This window comes from Triticum urartu, chromosome 5A, assembly GCF_056163025.1.
Source record: "Triticum urartu cultivar PI428250 chromosome 5A, HENAU_Tu73, whole genome shotgun sequence".
NCBI lineage: Eukaryota > Viridiplantae > Streptophyta > Magnoliopsida > Poales > Poaceae > Triticum > Triticum urartu.
The window spans coordinates 66070856-66083107 of NC_141877.1; positions in this window are offsets into that span (position 1 = coordinate 66070856).

Below are 12252 nucleotides of genomic sequence, written 5' to 3' on the forward strand. Positions count from 1 at the left end.
CTTGACCACGATGTCATCCATGTATGCTTTCACATTCCAACTGATTTGAGTGAGCAGGCACTTCTGAATCATGTGCATGAATGTGGCACCAGCATTCTTGAGACCAAAGGGCATGGTAACATAGCAAAAGCACTCGAAAGGGGTGATGAAAGCTGTTTTTATTTCGTCGGGGCCATACAATCGGATCTGATGGTACCCGGAGTAAGCGTCCAAGAAGGACAAACGCTCACATCCCACCGTCGAATCGACAATTTTGATCGATGCGGGGTAGAGGGAAATGATCTTTCGGGCAGGCCCGATTGATATGCTTGAAGTCGATACACATGCGAAGTGAATCGTCTTTCTTAGGGACCATGACAACATTGGCGAGCCACTCAGAGTGATATATCTCGCGGATGAACTCAGTTGCTAGAAGCCGAGCCACCTCTTCACTAATTGCCTTCCTCTTCTCCACGGCGAACCGATGGAGATGCTCTTTGACAGGTTTTTCTTTCGGGTTGACTCGCAAACAGTGCTCAGCCAGTCCTCTGGGTACACCTGGCATGTCGGAAGGCTTCCATGCAAAGATGTTCCAGTTCTCACGGAGGAACTGGATGAGCGCTTCTTCCTATTTGTTGTCGAGTGTTGTTGAGATATGAGTCAGAGCAGCATTAGGGTCGGTAGGGTGAATGTGAACTTGCTTTGTTTCACCAGACGACTGAAATGCAGATTCTGAAGCAGGCTTCTTGGCACATAATAAATCACTCGGATCTGCTTTCTTTTGATATTCTTGCATTTCCACTGCTGCCATCTGTTCATCGGCAATCTTCGAGCCCTTCTGGAAACACTCCTCCGCTCTCTGCCTATCACCAGTGATCATGATCACACCCTTGGGACCAGGCATCTTCAGCTTGAGGTATATGTAACATGGTCGAGCCATGAAGCGGGCATATGCAGGCCTGCCTAGAATAGCATGATAAGCACTGTGAAAATCCACAACTTCAAATGTCAACCTTTCTTTGCGGTAACTCTTCGAATCCCCGAAAACCACGCCAAGAGTGATCTGGCCGAGTGAATCAACTTTCTTCCCAGGGATGACACCATGGAAGCACCTATTGCTTTCACTGAGCTTGGACATCGGGATGCCCATCTCTCGAAGAGTCTCAGCATACAAAATGTTCAGGCCACTGCCACCATCCATCAGAACTTTGGTCAACCAAGTGCCCCAGCGACTAGGTCGACCACCAACGCTTGCCACCCTAGGGTAGCGACGCGTGCCGGGTGGTCAGATTGGTCGAATGTAATGGGAGTCTTAGACCACTTCAAATATGTTGGCGTCACCGGGGCAACCATGTTTACTTCTCTGTTGATGACTTTCAGTCGACTTTTGCTCTCAACGTCAGCAAAAATCACCAAAGGGGCATTGATATTGGGGAAACCATCATCCTCCTCTTTGTCTTCATCCTTATCAGATTCCTTCTCTTTCTCACTGGGCTGGCCCTCTCGGAATTGCTGGATAAGGAGTCGACACTGTCGAGTGGTATGCTTGGGATAAATCAGGTTCCCCTCTTCATCCACCTTGGTGTGTATATGACACGGCAAATCTAGCACATCATTTCCTGCTTGATCTTTCACTTTCTTGGGGATCCATGGCCCCTTAGGCTTTCCCTCAGACTTTCCTTGGGTTACAACTGCGGCTTCACCAGGACCTCCAGGCTCGGCTTTGCGCTTCTGTTTCCGACTGGAATTCCCTCCTCCTGTGTCTTGGGCGACTATTTTGTTCTTGCCACCGCGGAGTCGGTCTTCTTCTTCGCCGTTAGCATACCGAGTGGCTATTTCCATCATTTGGGCCAGAGTCATATCACCCGTCCGACCGAATTTCAGGTTAAGCTCTCTGTACCGAACGCCCTCCTTGAAGGCGCAAACTGCCTGGTGCTGCGACACATTTTCCACTATATGATGCAAAGTGGTCCATCTATGGATATAATCCCTCAAAGTTTCGTTCGGTTTCTGAACGCAATGCTGCAATTCTGTCAGACCTGCGGGCCGCTTGTAGGTGCCCTCAAACGTCCTAACAAACACTCGGGCCAACTCTTCCCAACTGAATATACTACCTGGAGCCAACTGATTCAACCAAGCCCTGGCTGACCCTTCCAGCATCAAAGGAAGAAGTTTCATGGCTACATCATCATTACCACCACCAATCTTACAGCCACTCGGTAGTCCTCTAGCCAAGTGTCAGGTTTGGATTCACCGGTGAACTTACTTACCCCAGTCGCCAACCTGAAGTTGGGAGGGATTTCCGTGGCCCTGATGGCTTTGCTGAAACATTCAGGTCTAGATACATGCACTCGACTGCTTGTTGGACGATATCTGTCATGTCCTTCTTTGTGAGCTCTGTTCCAGTCGACCAGACCTTATACCAAAATTGACCTTGCATCAAATCCGGGTTCTCTGGGGTCGACTGGAGGTCTTCGCTCGTCACCATATGGACGCCTGTCATCAAGTTGCCAGGGTGCATATGATCCGCCCCTCAGAGGGGGCGTGGGCACTCGACGGCAGTCTTCATGGCCGAACCGATGATCATATTGCTTGTGGTTCCGACCCATGTACTGCTCTTGATGGTGCCCTCGGCCCTCACGCTGCAGAGGCGATCTTGGACTATGGGCTGACTGGACGGTGTCCGCCACCACGGATCTGCTATGGATCCTGTTGCACGACTGGGAAACTGCTGTGTTCTGCTCTCCTGCTGCTCGGAGCAGCGCTCGAATCTGCATCAAACCCCTTCCAGCCTCCGATTGGGACGACTGGATCGACTCTGCTATGCAGGCCGCAACAGTAAGATTCTAAATCGGAGTGCGGTATACCTGAGGTTCTCGTGGGGACAATTGCCGCTGTCGTCAACTGGATTCAGGGATCAGTCGCCGAGCGCGTTCGTCGAGTGAATGCTGAAGGTTCTCGAGCCGCGCGCGCTCAGCCAATGTGGCCAGGAATGCAACCTCCAAGGCCCGAGCCTCAGAGGTTTCTCCGACAATGGGAGTGTGGAGTGCCTCTGTATTGCAACGATGCAGCTCCTTCCTCTGCTGCAAAGTGAGGGCTTGAGGACGATATTCTTCGTGAACATGCGACAGATCACCGCCACCATCGCCGCCATCACTGTGGCGGAAACCAGGCGGGCTGCGCGGTGTGTCGACCATCAGGACTTCTGCCGCAGGGTCGCTGCTGTCACACTCGGACAGGGTCTCGACGGAGCCAGCCGACAGATCAAAAGCCCATAGAGAGATTCGTTGGGCTCGATTGCCGCGACTTGAGGGGTGGCCGACTGACGAGCCACCGCGTGCTTCACCCACCGCTGAAGCCGCGATCGACCGGATCGCTTGCGAAGGCGAGCAGTGGGAAGCGAGGATGTTGCGGGAGCCGGCCGATATTGGGTCGACGGCTGCCGTAGAAGGACACCCCGGACACACGCGCGGAAGTGCATCGCCCCACGGACGGGGAGCCTCTCGACGTCGAGAGGGGCCTCTTGGAGCCAGGTGGAGTCGTCAGCGATGAAAATGAGCGTGCCGAGACGGATCTCGTGGCCCTCAGCCAAACCACCGCCGGAAACCATGATGATGGGGATCAGAAAAGATTGCAACCTCATCGGAAGTCGCTAAGACAACTGCCCCACAGTGGGCGCCAATTGTCGTGGTTCTAAGTCTGACAGTAGAATAGGGGGTATGTAGGAGGAGGCAAGATCCTAACTACGATGAGGTTGTGCATGCAAGATTTATGAGTCGAGACCCTTCTCGGAGGAAGTAAAAGCCCTACATCTCAGTTCTCGGAGGCGGTCGACTGGATTATATGTGAAGTTACAGGGGGTGTGAACCCTTGTTCCAGTGGAGGGGGTGGCTTATATAGAGTGCGCCAGGACCCCAGCCAGCCCACGGTACAAGGAGTTCAATGTACATTAAGGTGAGACGTTACTGGTAACGCCAACAGTTAAGACATATAAATGATTATTAACGCTATGGAGTGAACGCCTGATGTAGGATCGAAAGTATGTCTAGAGGGGGGTGATTAGACTACTTGACCAAATAAAAACTTAACCTTTTCCCAATTTTAGTCCTTGGCAGATTTTAGCTATTTTAGGACAAGTCAAGCAATCATCACACAATTCAAGCAAGCATGCAAAGAGTATATTGGCAGTGGAAATTAAAGCATGCAACTTGCAAGAATGTAAAGGGAAGGGTTTGGAGAATTCAAACGCAATTGGAGACACGGATGTTTTTCCCGTGGTTCGGATAGGTGGTGCTATCCTACATCCACGTTGATGGAGACTTCAACCCACAAAGGGTAATGGTTGCGAGAGTCCACACAGGGCTCCACCCACAAAGGGTAACGGTTGTGCGAGTCCACACAGGGCTCCACCCACGAAGGGTCCACGAAGAAGCAACCACCCACAAAGGGTCCACGAAGAAGCAACCTTGTCTATCCCACCATGGCCATCGCCCACACAGGACTTGCCTCACTAGCGGTAGATCTTCACGAAGTAGGCGATCTCCTTGCCCTTACAAACTCCTTGGTTCAACTCCACAATCTTGTCGGAGGCTCCCAAGTGACACCTAGCCAATCTAGGAGACAACACTCTCCAAGAAGTAACAAATGGTGTGTAGGTAATGAACTCCTTGCTCTTGTGCTTCAAATGATAGTCTCCCCAACACTCAACTCTCTCTCATAGGATTTGGATTTTGTGGAAAGAAGATTTGAGTGGAAAGCAACTTAGAGAGGCTAGAGATCAAGATTCATATGGTAGGAATGGAATATCTTGGTCTCAACACATGAGTAGGTGGTTCTCTCTCAGAACATATGAGTTGGAATGGTGTATGTGTTCTAATGGCTCTCTCTTCAAATGAAGAGGAGGTGGAGGGGTATATATAGCCTCCACACAAAATCCAACCGTTACACACAGTTTTCCAATCTCGGTGGGACCGAATCAACAAACTCGGTCGGACCAAAAATGTAAACCTAGTGACCGTTAGAGATTTTCGGTGGGACTGACATGCAACTCGGTAGGACCGATATGGTTAGGGTTTGGGCATTACGTAATCTCAGTGAGACCGATTACACAAACTCGGTGAGACCGAATTTGGTAATTAGCTAACCAGAGAGTTGGTCAGGCAAACTCGGTGGGACCGATTTGCTCTTTTGGTGAGACCGAAAAGTTACAAAGGGGAAACACTGAATTTACATTGCAATCTCGGTGGGACCGATTCGCTCTTTCGGTGAGACCGAAAAGTTATGAAAGGGAAATAGAGAGTTTGCAATCCCATCTCGGTGAGACCGAGATCCCTATCGGTAGAACCAAATTGCTAGGGTTTGGCAGTGGCTTATGACAAGTGAAACTCGGTGGCGCCGGATAGGAAGAATCGATAGGACCGAGTTTGGCTTAGGGTTTAGGTCATATGTGGATATGGGAAAGTAGTTGAGGGTTTTGGAGCATATCACTAAGCACATGAAGCAAGAGGCTCATTAAGCAACACCTCATCCCTCCTTGATAGTATTGGCTTTTCCTAAAGACTCAATGTGATCTTGGATCACTAAAATATAAAATGAAGAGTCTTGAGCTTTTGAGCTTGAGCCAATCCTTTGTCCTTAGCATTTTGAGGGTTCCACTTTCACATCCATGCCATGCCAATCATTGAGATTTCCTGAAATAATCATCTTGGAATAGCATTAGCTCAATGAGCTATATGTTGTTATGAATTACCAAAACCACCTAGGGATAGTTGCACTTTCAATCTCCCCCTTTTTGGTAATTGATGACAACATATAGATCAAAGCTTCGACAAATGATAATAAGAATGAATTATATCGTTGCTTTGAGAAGTATGTGATAAGTAAGAGCTCCCCCTAAGTTTGTGCATATTTAAAATTTGCTTTGGACTGCAAATGCACAAGGAGTTAGAGTCATGGGTTACTCTTCCATGTCACATACATCTTGGTGGAGCGCTTAAAATGATAAGAATGAAATACATGCACTCATCACCAAGAATAGTGAATGATCACATAAGATAGATAAGATAATAGCATTAAGCAAGCATTAAGTGTAGCTTATGATCAAACACATGATCATCAATGTCTCACAAGCAATGACATAGTATCTCAAGCACTCAAAAGCAAACAAGTTCGAAAAACCACCAAATAAAGCAAGAGAGAAAAGCAACACTCTCTCTCTCGAAGCCTATGATCTATACATCTTCTCCCCCTTTGGCAACAAGTTACCAAAAAGTTCCTAGAAAATTCATAGTGCTAGATCGACGCTCAGGCTTGATCTTCTGGTGGTGGTGGAGTCCGGATCACTCCAAGGACGAAGGCTTCTGTAGACGCTGAAGTAGACGCTGGAGTTGGAGCTGAAGTAGATGCTGGAGCTAGTGGAACTGAGGCTGTAGCTGGTGCTGAGTTGGTGGCTCTGGTGGCAGCAACTGGCACGGCAGACGACCTCGGACCTCGTGGCACTCTGGAAAAGGCATCAGTGGTAGTCCTGCCTCTCCTCTCCTGCATGTCATCCTGGAGCTGCTCCACTGCAGTCTGAATCTCTGTCACCTTGACATCCAAGTCATAGAACTTTTGTTCCATGATTCTCTCTAGGCTTGCCTGGTTTTGAGTTAGGGTGGCTAGTCCTTTCTCAATCCGCAGGGTGGATGCAATCAGGTAACCAAGCTGCTCTTGTTTGGTCTTCAAGAAATACTCAGATGCCTCCTCTTGAGTTGGCATCTTGGCAGCTTTCTCCTTCCTTGCCTTCTCCTTCTTTGCTTGTGCTTGGGAAGACGATGGCTCATTCTCAGTCATGACAACTTGATTGTCCTCAAAATCTGGACGGATGGGCAGGTGTTCCTTGTCCAATAAATATACACCCGTGCCCATCTTAGAGTTAATGAGCTCCTGAATTTGAGGGGCATAACCACAGCTCCTCTTCTGATCTGCTGCAGTCCTCTTGATAGTCTCTACTATGAGGCTCATGACCTTGAATTTCTGTGGCACATCAAATACGTGAAGCAAGTTGATTGCATGGCCTCTGATCATCTTGTGATCTCTAGACTTGGGCAAAAGAGTGTGCCTCAATATCCAGTTGATTGTTGGCAGCCCTGACAGAAGATAGTGCACTGAGCCAAATTTGAAAGTGTCAAGAGCTTCATTTGGAATTTCTTTGTACATGTTGGACATTGAGTTATGATCCATCTTTTTCTTGGCATAAATGTCCAAGTCATCTGCTTGCTCCTCTGGGGCATTGATCAGTTGAGCCCATTCAACAACTGTAGATTGGTACCTCGTACCCTCAGACATCCAAGTTATCCTCCCATCTGGATAAAAGTGTGCCGTGGAGTAGAATTGCATGATAAGCTCCTCGTTCCACTTTGTGAGCTTGTGCCCAACAAAGTCAGCAACTCCACAAGCACTAAAGCTGTCATACACTCCAGGGTAGTGTTCCTCATTTTCCTTCATGTAGGTCCAGTCGACCCATCTCATGTCACAAACAATGGGCTTCTTATCTAGCAGCACTGTCTCATAGAAGCCCTGCTGTTCCTTGGTGTGAAATCTGTAATCCACAGCAGTCCTCCTCCTTGAAGCATATGGATCTGCTTCTCTCCACTTCCTCAGCCCTGAATCTCTCCTGAGCTTCATGTCCTCAGCCACAGGATGAGCATCGTTGTGGTCTGGGATCTTGGGCTTGAGCTTTCTAAGAACTTGCTCTTCATCCTCTTCTTCAGCAACAGTCTCAGGCACTGGGGCCTTGTTCTTCTCAGCTGCAGGAATGCTCCTTGTATTCCTCTTTGATTTTGGCTTGGAGGCAGCTTTGGGCTTAGATGCAGTAGCCCCTGATCTTATGGCATCACCCATCAGCTTGGGTGCCTTAGGTGCTGGTGCAGCTACCTCTTCTTCCTCTTCCTCTTCCATGATGGAAGCCTTTCCTAGCACTCTGGCTACGGTCTTCTTGACCCTTTCCTTCCTCTTCTTGCCTTCTGCAGCAACTGGCTCTTTGGGAGTGGGCTTCTCAGTTGAGGCTCTAGCCTTTGACATAGGCTGCCTGCCTGCTGGCCTTTTGATCTTTAGACCTGGCTTTGTGCCTTGAGCTGGCTCAACTCTCTTTGATGTGGCCTCTTCCTCTGCCACATAATCTTCATCTTCAGAATCAAAAGTTCTCTTCTTCCTTTGTCTAGTGGCAGCTTTTGGCAGATTGCTTGGGGTACTTCTGCTGCCATCATCTGAAGAGCTGGAGGGACTAGTGCCCTCACTCATCTGCACTTGCTGCTCTGACAAGTTCTGGCTGTCACTCTGATTAGACATGTTGAACAAGCTGACTGCTGACCCTGTGAACAGTTTATAGATGAGGTAGAATAGATGAGCATCACAAAATGCAGAGATTTTTGCAAAAGAATGATCCAAAAATTTAGTTTTAGTTTCCCACTGAAATCATCTCGGATCTACCGATTTTTAAACTCGGTGATACCGAAGCAGTTTTGGAACCTAAACTAGTGAACTCGGTTGGACCGAGTCACAGTTCGGTGGCACCGAGACTGCTAGGGTTTCACAGAGTTCCAAAATCGGTCACACTGATAAGTAATTCTCGGTCAGACCGAGTCTCACTTGTGCAATGGCATAAGTCAAATCGGTGGGACCGAGTTTTTCAACTCGGTGGGTCCGAGATGGTTTCGGCGGAAACCTAACCCTAAAATTTTCGAATCAAAGCTAATCTACGGGCGTATTGACTGGATAGGAGTGTTTCAATCGTGGCAAGAATCATGATGATCACAATGTGCTAAGAATTGGATTGGAGAATAGCACAAAGATCGAGTCCATACCCTAGCTCGGCGGAGACTCGCTACGGCGGCAACGGCGGGGCAGAATTCCCGTTTACGGCGACGGAGACCAGCGACTGGAGGCGGCTGGCAGCGAGAAGACGATCCGGAGACCACGTTGGCAGAGCAGGCTATCGCGCGGGCGAAGGGGTTCGGAGAAATTTCCAAATTTTGCCCGTGACTATATATAGCCCTACCCTGTCGGTGTGACCGAGTGGAACAACTCGGTGGCACCGAGATTCATAACTGCAGGCAGTTACTGAAACTCGGTGTGACCGAAAGGTTCAAATCGGTTGCACCGAGATCGAAAACCTAGATCAACTTAATGATCTCGGTAGGACCGAAAGTGGGGTATCGGTCAGACCGAGAATCATAAAGAGGTTTTGGAAGTTTAAGTCTATGACGAATCGGGGACTCCGAGCGCTCCTCACACAGAGTGGTTCGAATCTGACTTGATCAAATTTTGTGATGCAGCATGAATAGAGTTTGAGACGAGAAAAGCATAGATAGCTAGAGGAGGTTCTTAGGCATTCTTGTCCATCCACTTGGCAAAGGAAATAAACCCAAACGATCAAAACAACAAGTGGATGTCCTCGAATGGGTAAAATATGCAACCAGCATGCTCACACAATAAGATGGCAAATGAAATATGTGGCAAGGCATGCACAACCAATTCTAGCATCTATCAAGCAATTTGCGATGACAAGGTCATCTATATATGAGTATATTGACTTAGGAGTCAAGTGAGAACACTTGATCATAGGTCATACTCATCGTTTAAGCTCAAGTGGGGTTACCACTTTTACATAAAGCATTGTTGTGTTCACATCTTTAGAGTTGCTTTAGCTCAAGTCTTAGAGTAAAGCTCCCCCTAGATGTGATATCCCCCCTTGGAGGGATGAACTAACCTTGGGTTTCGTCGATGATGACTTCATGTAGATGTTGAAGATGTGGATGCTCAATGTTGATGTAGATCACTTGGAGCTATCCATTTGAGTGAATTGCACTTTCAATACCTACATGGGTTGGTCCCACAAGGAACAAACAAGGATATCCATAGACATAGAGTGATGCACACACAAGATGATGTCCATGAAAACTTTTAGGTTACCTTGTCCCTTGTCTTACCAACAAGAGGGTTTGTGACTCCTTGAACTAGTGCAGGATGTGGAAGTTGATTGCACTTGTTCTTGCCAAAATGATAAGAGTGAAGTATGTTGGCGGAGTCACCCTCAAGGACTCTCTAGTTCTTCTTCTTTTGGATCCACATCATCTTGATGGGAATCCTTGGAGTTGTAGTCGTACTTGATGAAGTGGAACTTGAAGTAGTCTTGGGAATCCACTTGACTAAGGTCTTAGGAGCTTCTTCAAATGCGTCAATTTTCTCTTGAAGCTTGTCCTTGCCTCTTTGCTTGTAGTCTTGTGGTGGAAGATCATCTTGAGCTTGTGTCCCCTTGAAAGAAGTATCATACTTCTCTTGTTGAGGAACAAACTTTGTCTTGGGGTATTGATCTTCTTCCCACTCAACTCCATTGGCATTGAACTTTCATTCAAAACCAACGCCTTGATTCTTCCGGTGCATTCCTTGCTTGCGCACAATTTCCTCGAATTGCTTGCTCCCGGCAAGGCTTTTGTACACTCCTTTCTCTATAATTCCCTTCAATAAGCTATTTTCTTGCTCAAGTGTAACTTGGCTAAGAGAGTCATTAGTGGAATCAAGAGAACTACTAGAAGCAACAATATTGGATTTAGCATGATCATTGTTACTGCTAGAGGAAGAATCTTTCTTGTTCTTGTTACTAGACTTGACTTGAGGCAAGTAAGTGGATAAGAGTAAACGCTTGGCAATGTAAGAAGAACTTTTCTTGCGGAGATCATCATTGATTGCTTTTAATAACTCATGCTCTTGCTCAAGGTTGAGCTTTTCAAAGCGTAATTTCTCATGAGCTCTTAAAAGTTCTCGATGATCTTCGAAGATAGTTTCATGAGGTAACTTAAGAGTGTTTAGTTCTTTAGTTAGAGCCTCAATCTTTTCCTTATCATTGTCATTCGTTTTATCTTGATTAGCATGATTAATTGACACTTCATCATAGTATTCATCACTAGAGTTGTCAACAAGCAAATCATCACCTAACAAGTCATCTTCATCACTATTGAAATCAACATACTCGGGGTGTGTTACCTTAGGACCTTTGGCCATGAAGCATCTTCCAATTCCTTCATTTGGTGAGTCAAATATGTCGTAGGAGTTGGTTGACACAAGTGCTAGACCGGCAACACCTTCATCTTGAGTATCTTCGGAGTCGGAGTGATAACTTCTCTCGGAGTGGCTGTCGGAGTCGGAGCCGGATACCCATTCACCAACATGAGCTTGATGTCTTCGTTTTGTGTAGCTCCTTGATGATTTTTCCTTCCTTTCCGAATCCTTGCTTCTCCGTGAGTATCTTCGTTCATAACGATCACCTCTACTCCTTCTCTCTCTTGGTGGTGATTCTTTGCTTCTTCTTTTTGGAGAATCTTCTCTTCTCTTGTAGGGAGCCGTACACTCATTGGAATAGTGTCCGGGTCTTCCACAACTGTAGCAGTTTCGCTCTCGACTAGAAGATCTTTTGTCATTGTAGGACCTTGACTTGAAGCTTCTATCTTTGCTTCTACTCTTGTAGAACTTGTTGAAGTTCTTCACCATTAAGCTCAATTCTTCATTGAAGTCTTGTTTCTCACTTGATGATGTAGGGGCTTCACATGAGGCTTTATAGGCACCACTTGATTTGTTGTGAAGTTCCTCTTTATCCTTAAGTGACATCTCATGAGCAACAATTCTTCCAATCACCTCCGTTGGCTTGAGATCTTTGTAATTGGGCATCATTTGGATCAATGTGAACACGGTATCATATTTTCCATCCAAGGCTCTTAGAATCTTCTTGATGATGAATCTATCGGTCATCTCTTCACTTCCTAAGCCGGCAATCTCATTTGTGATGAGAGCAAGCCTAGAGTACATTCCAGCGACACCTTCACCATCCTTCATCTTGAACTTGTCAAGTTGGCTTTGAAGCACATCCAACTTGGATTCCTTGACGGAGTCGGTACCTTCGTGCATATCAATCAAAGTGTCCCAAATTTCCTTCGCATTCTCAAGACGGCTGATTTTGTTGAATTCTTCGGGGCACAATCCGTTGAAGAGAATATCACAAGCTTGAGCATTGTATTGCAACATCTTCAACTCATCCGCGGTAGCTTCACGGTTTGGTTCTCTCCCATCAAAGAAGTCACCTTGCAAACCAACACACACAATAGCCCAAACAGCGGGGTTATGTTCAAGAATATGCATTTTCATTTTATGCTTCCAACTAGCAAAATTAGTACCATCAAAGTAGGGACCTCTACGGTGATAATTTCCCTCGCTAGACGCCATACTCTCCAAGGTTGTGAA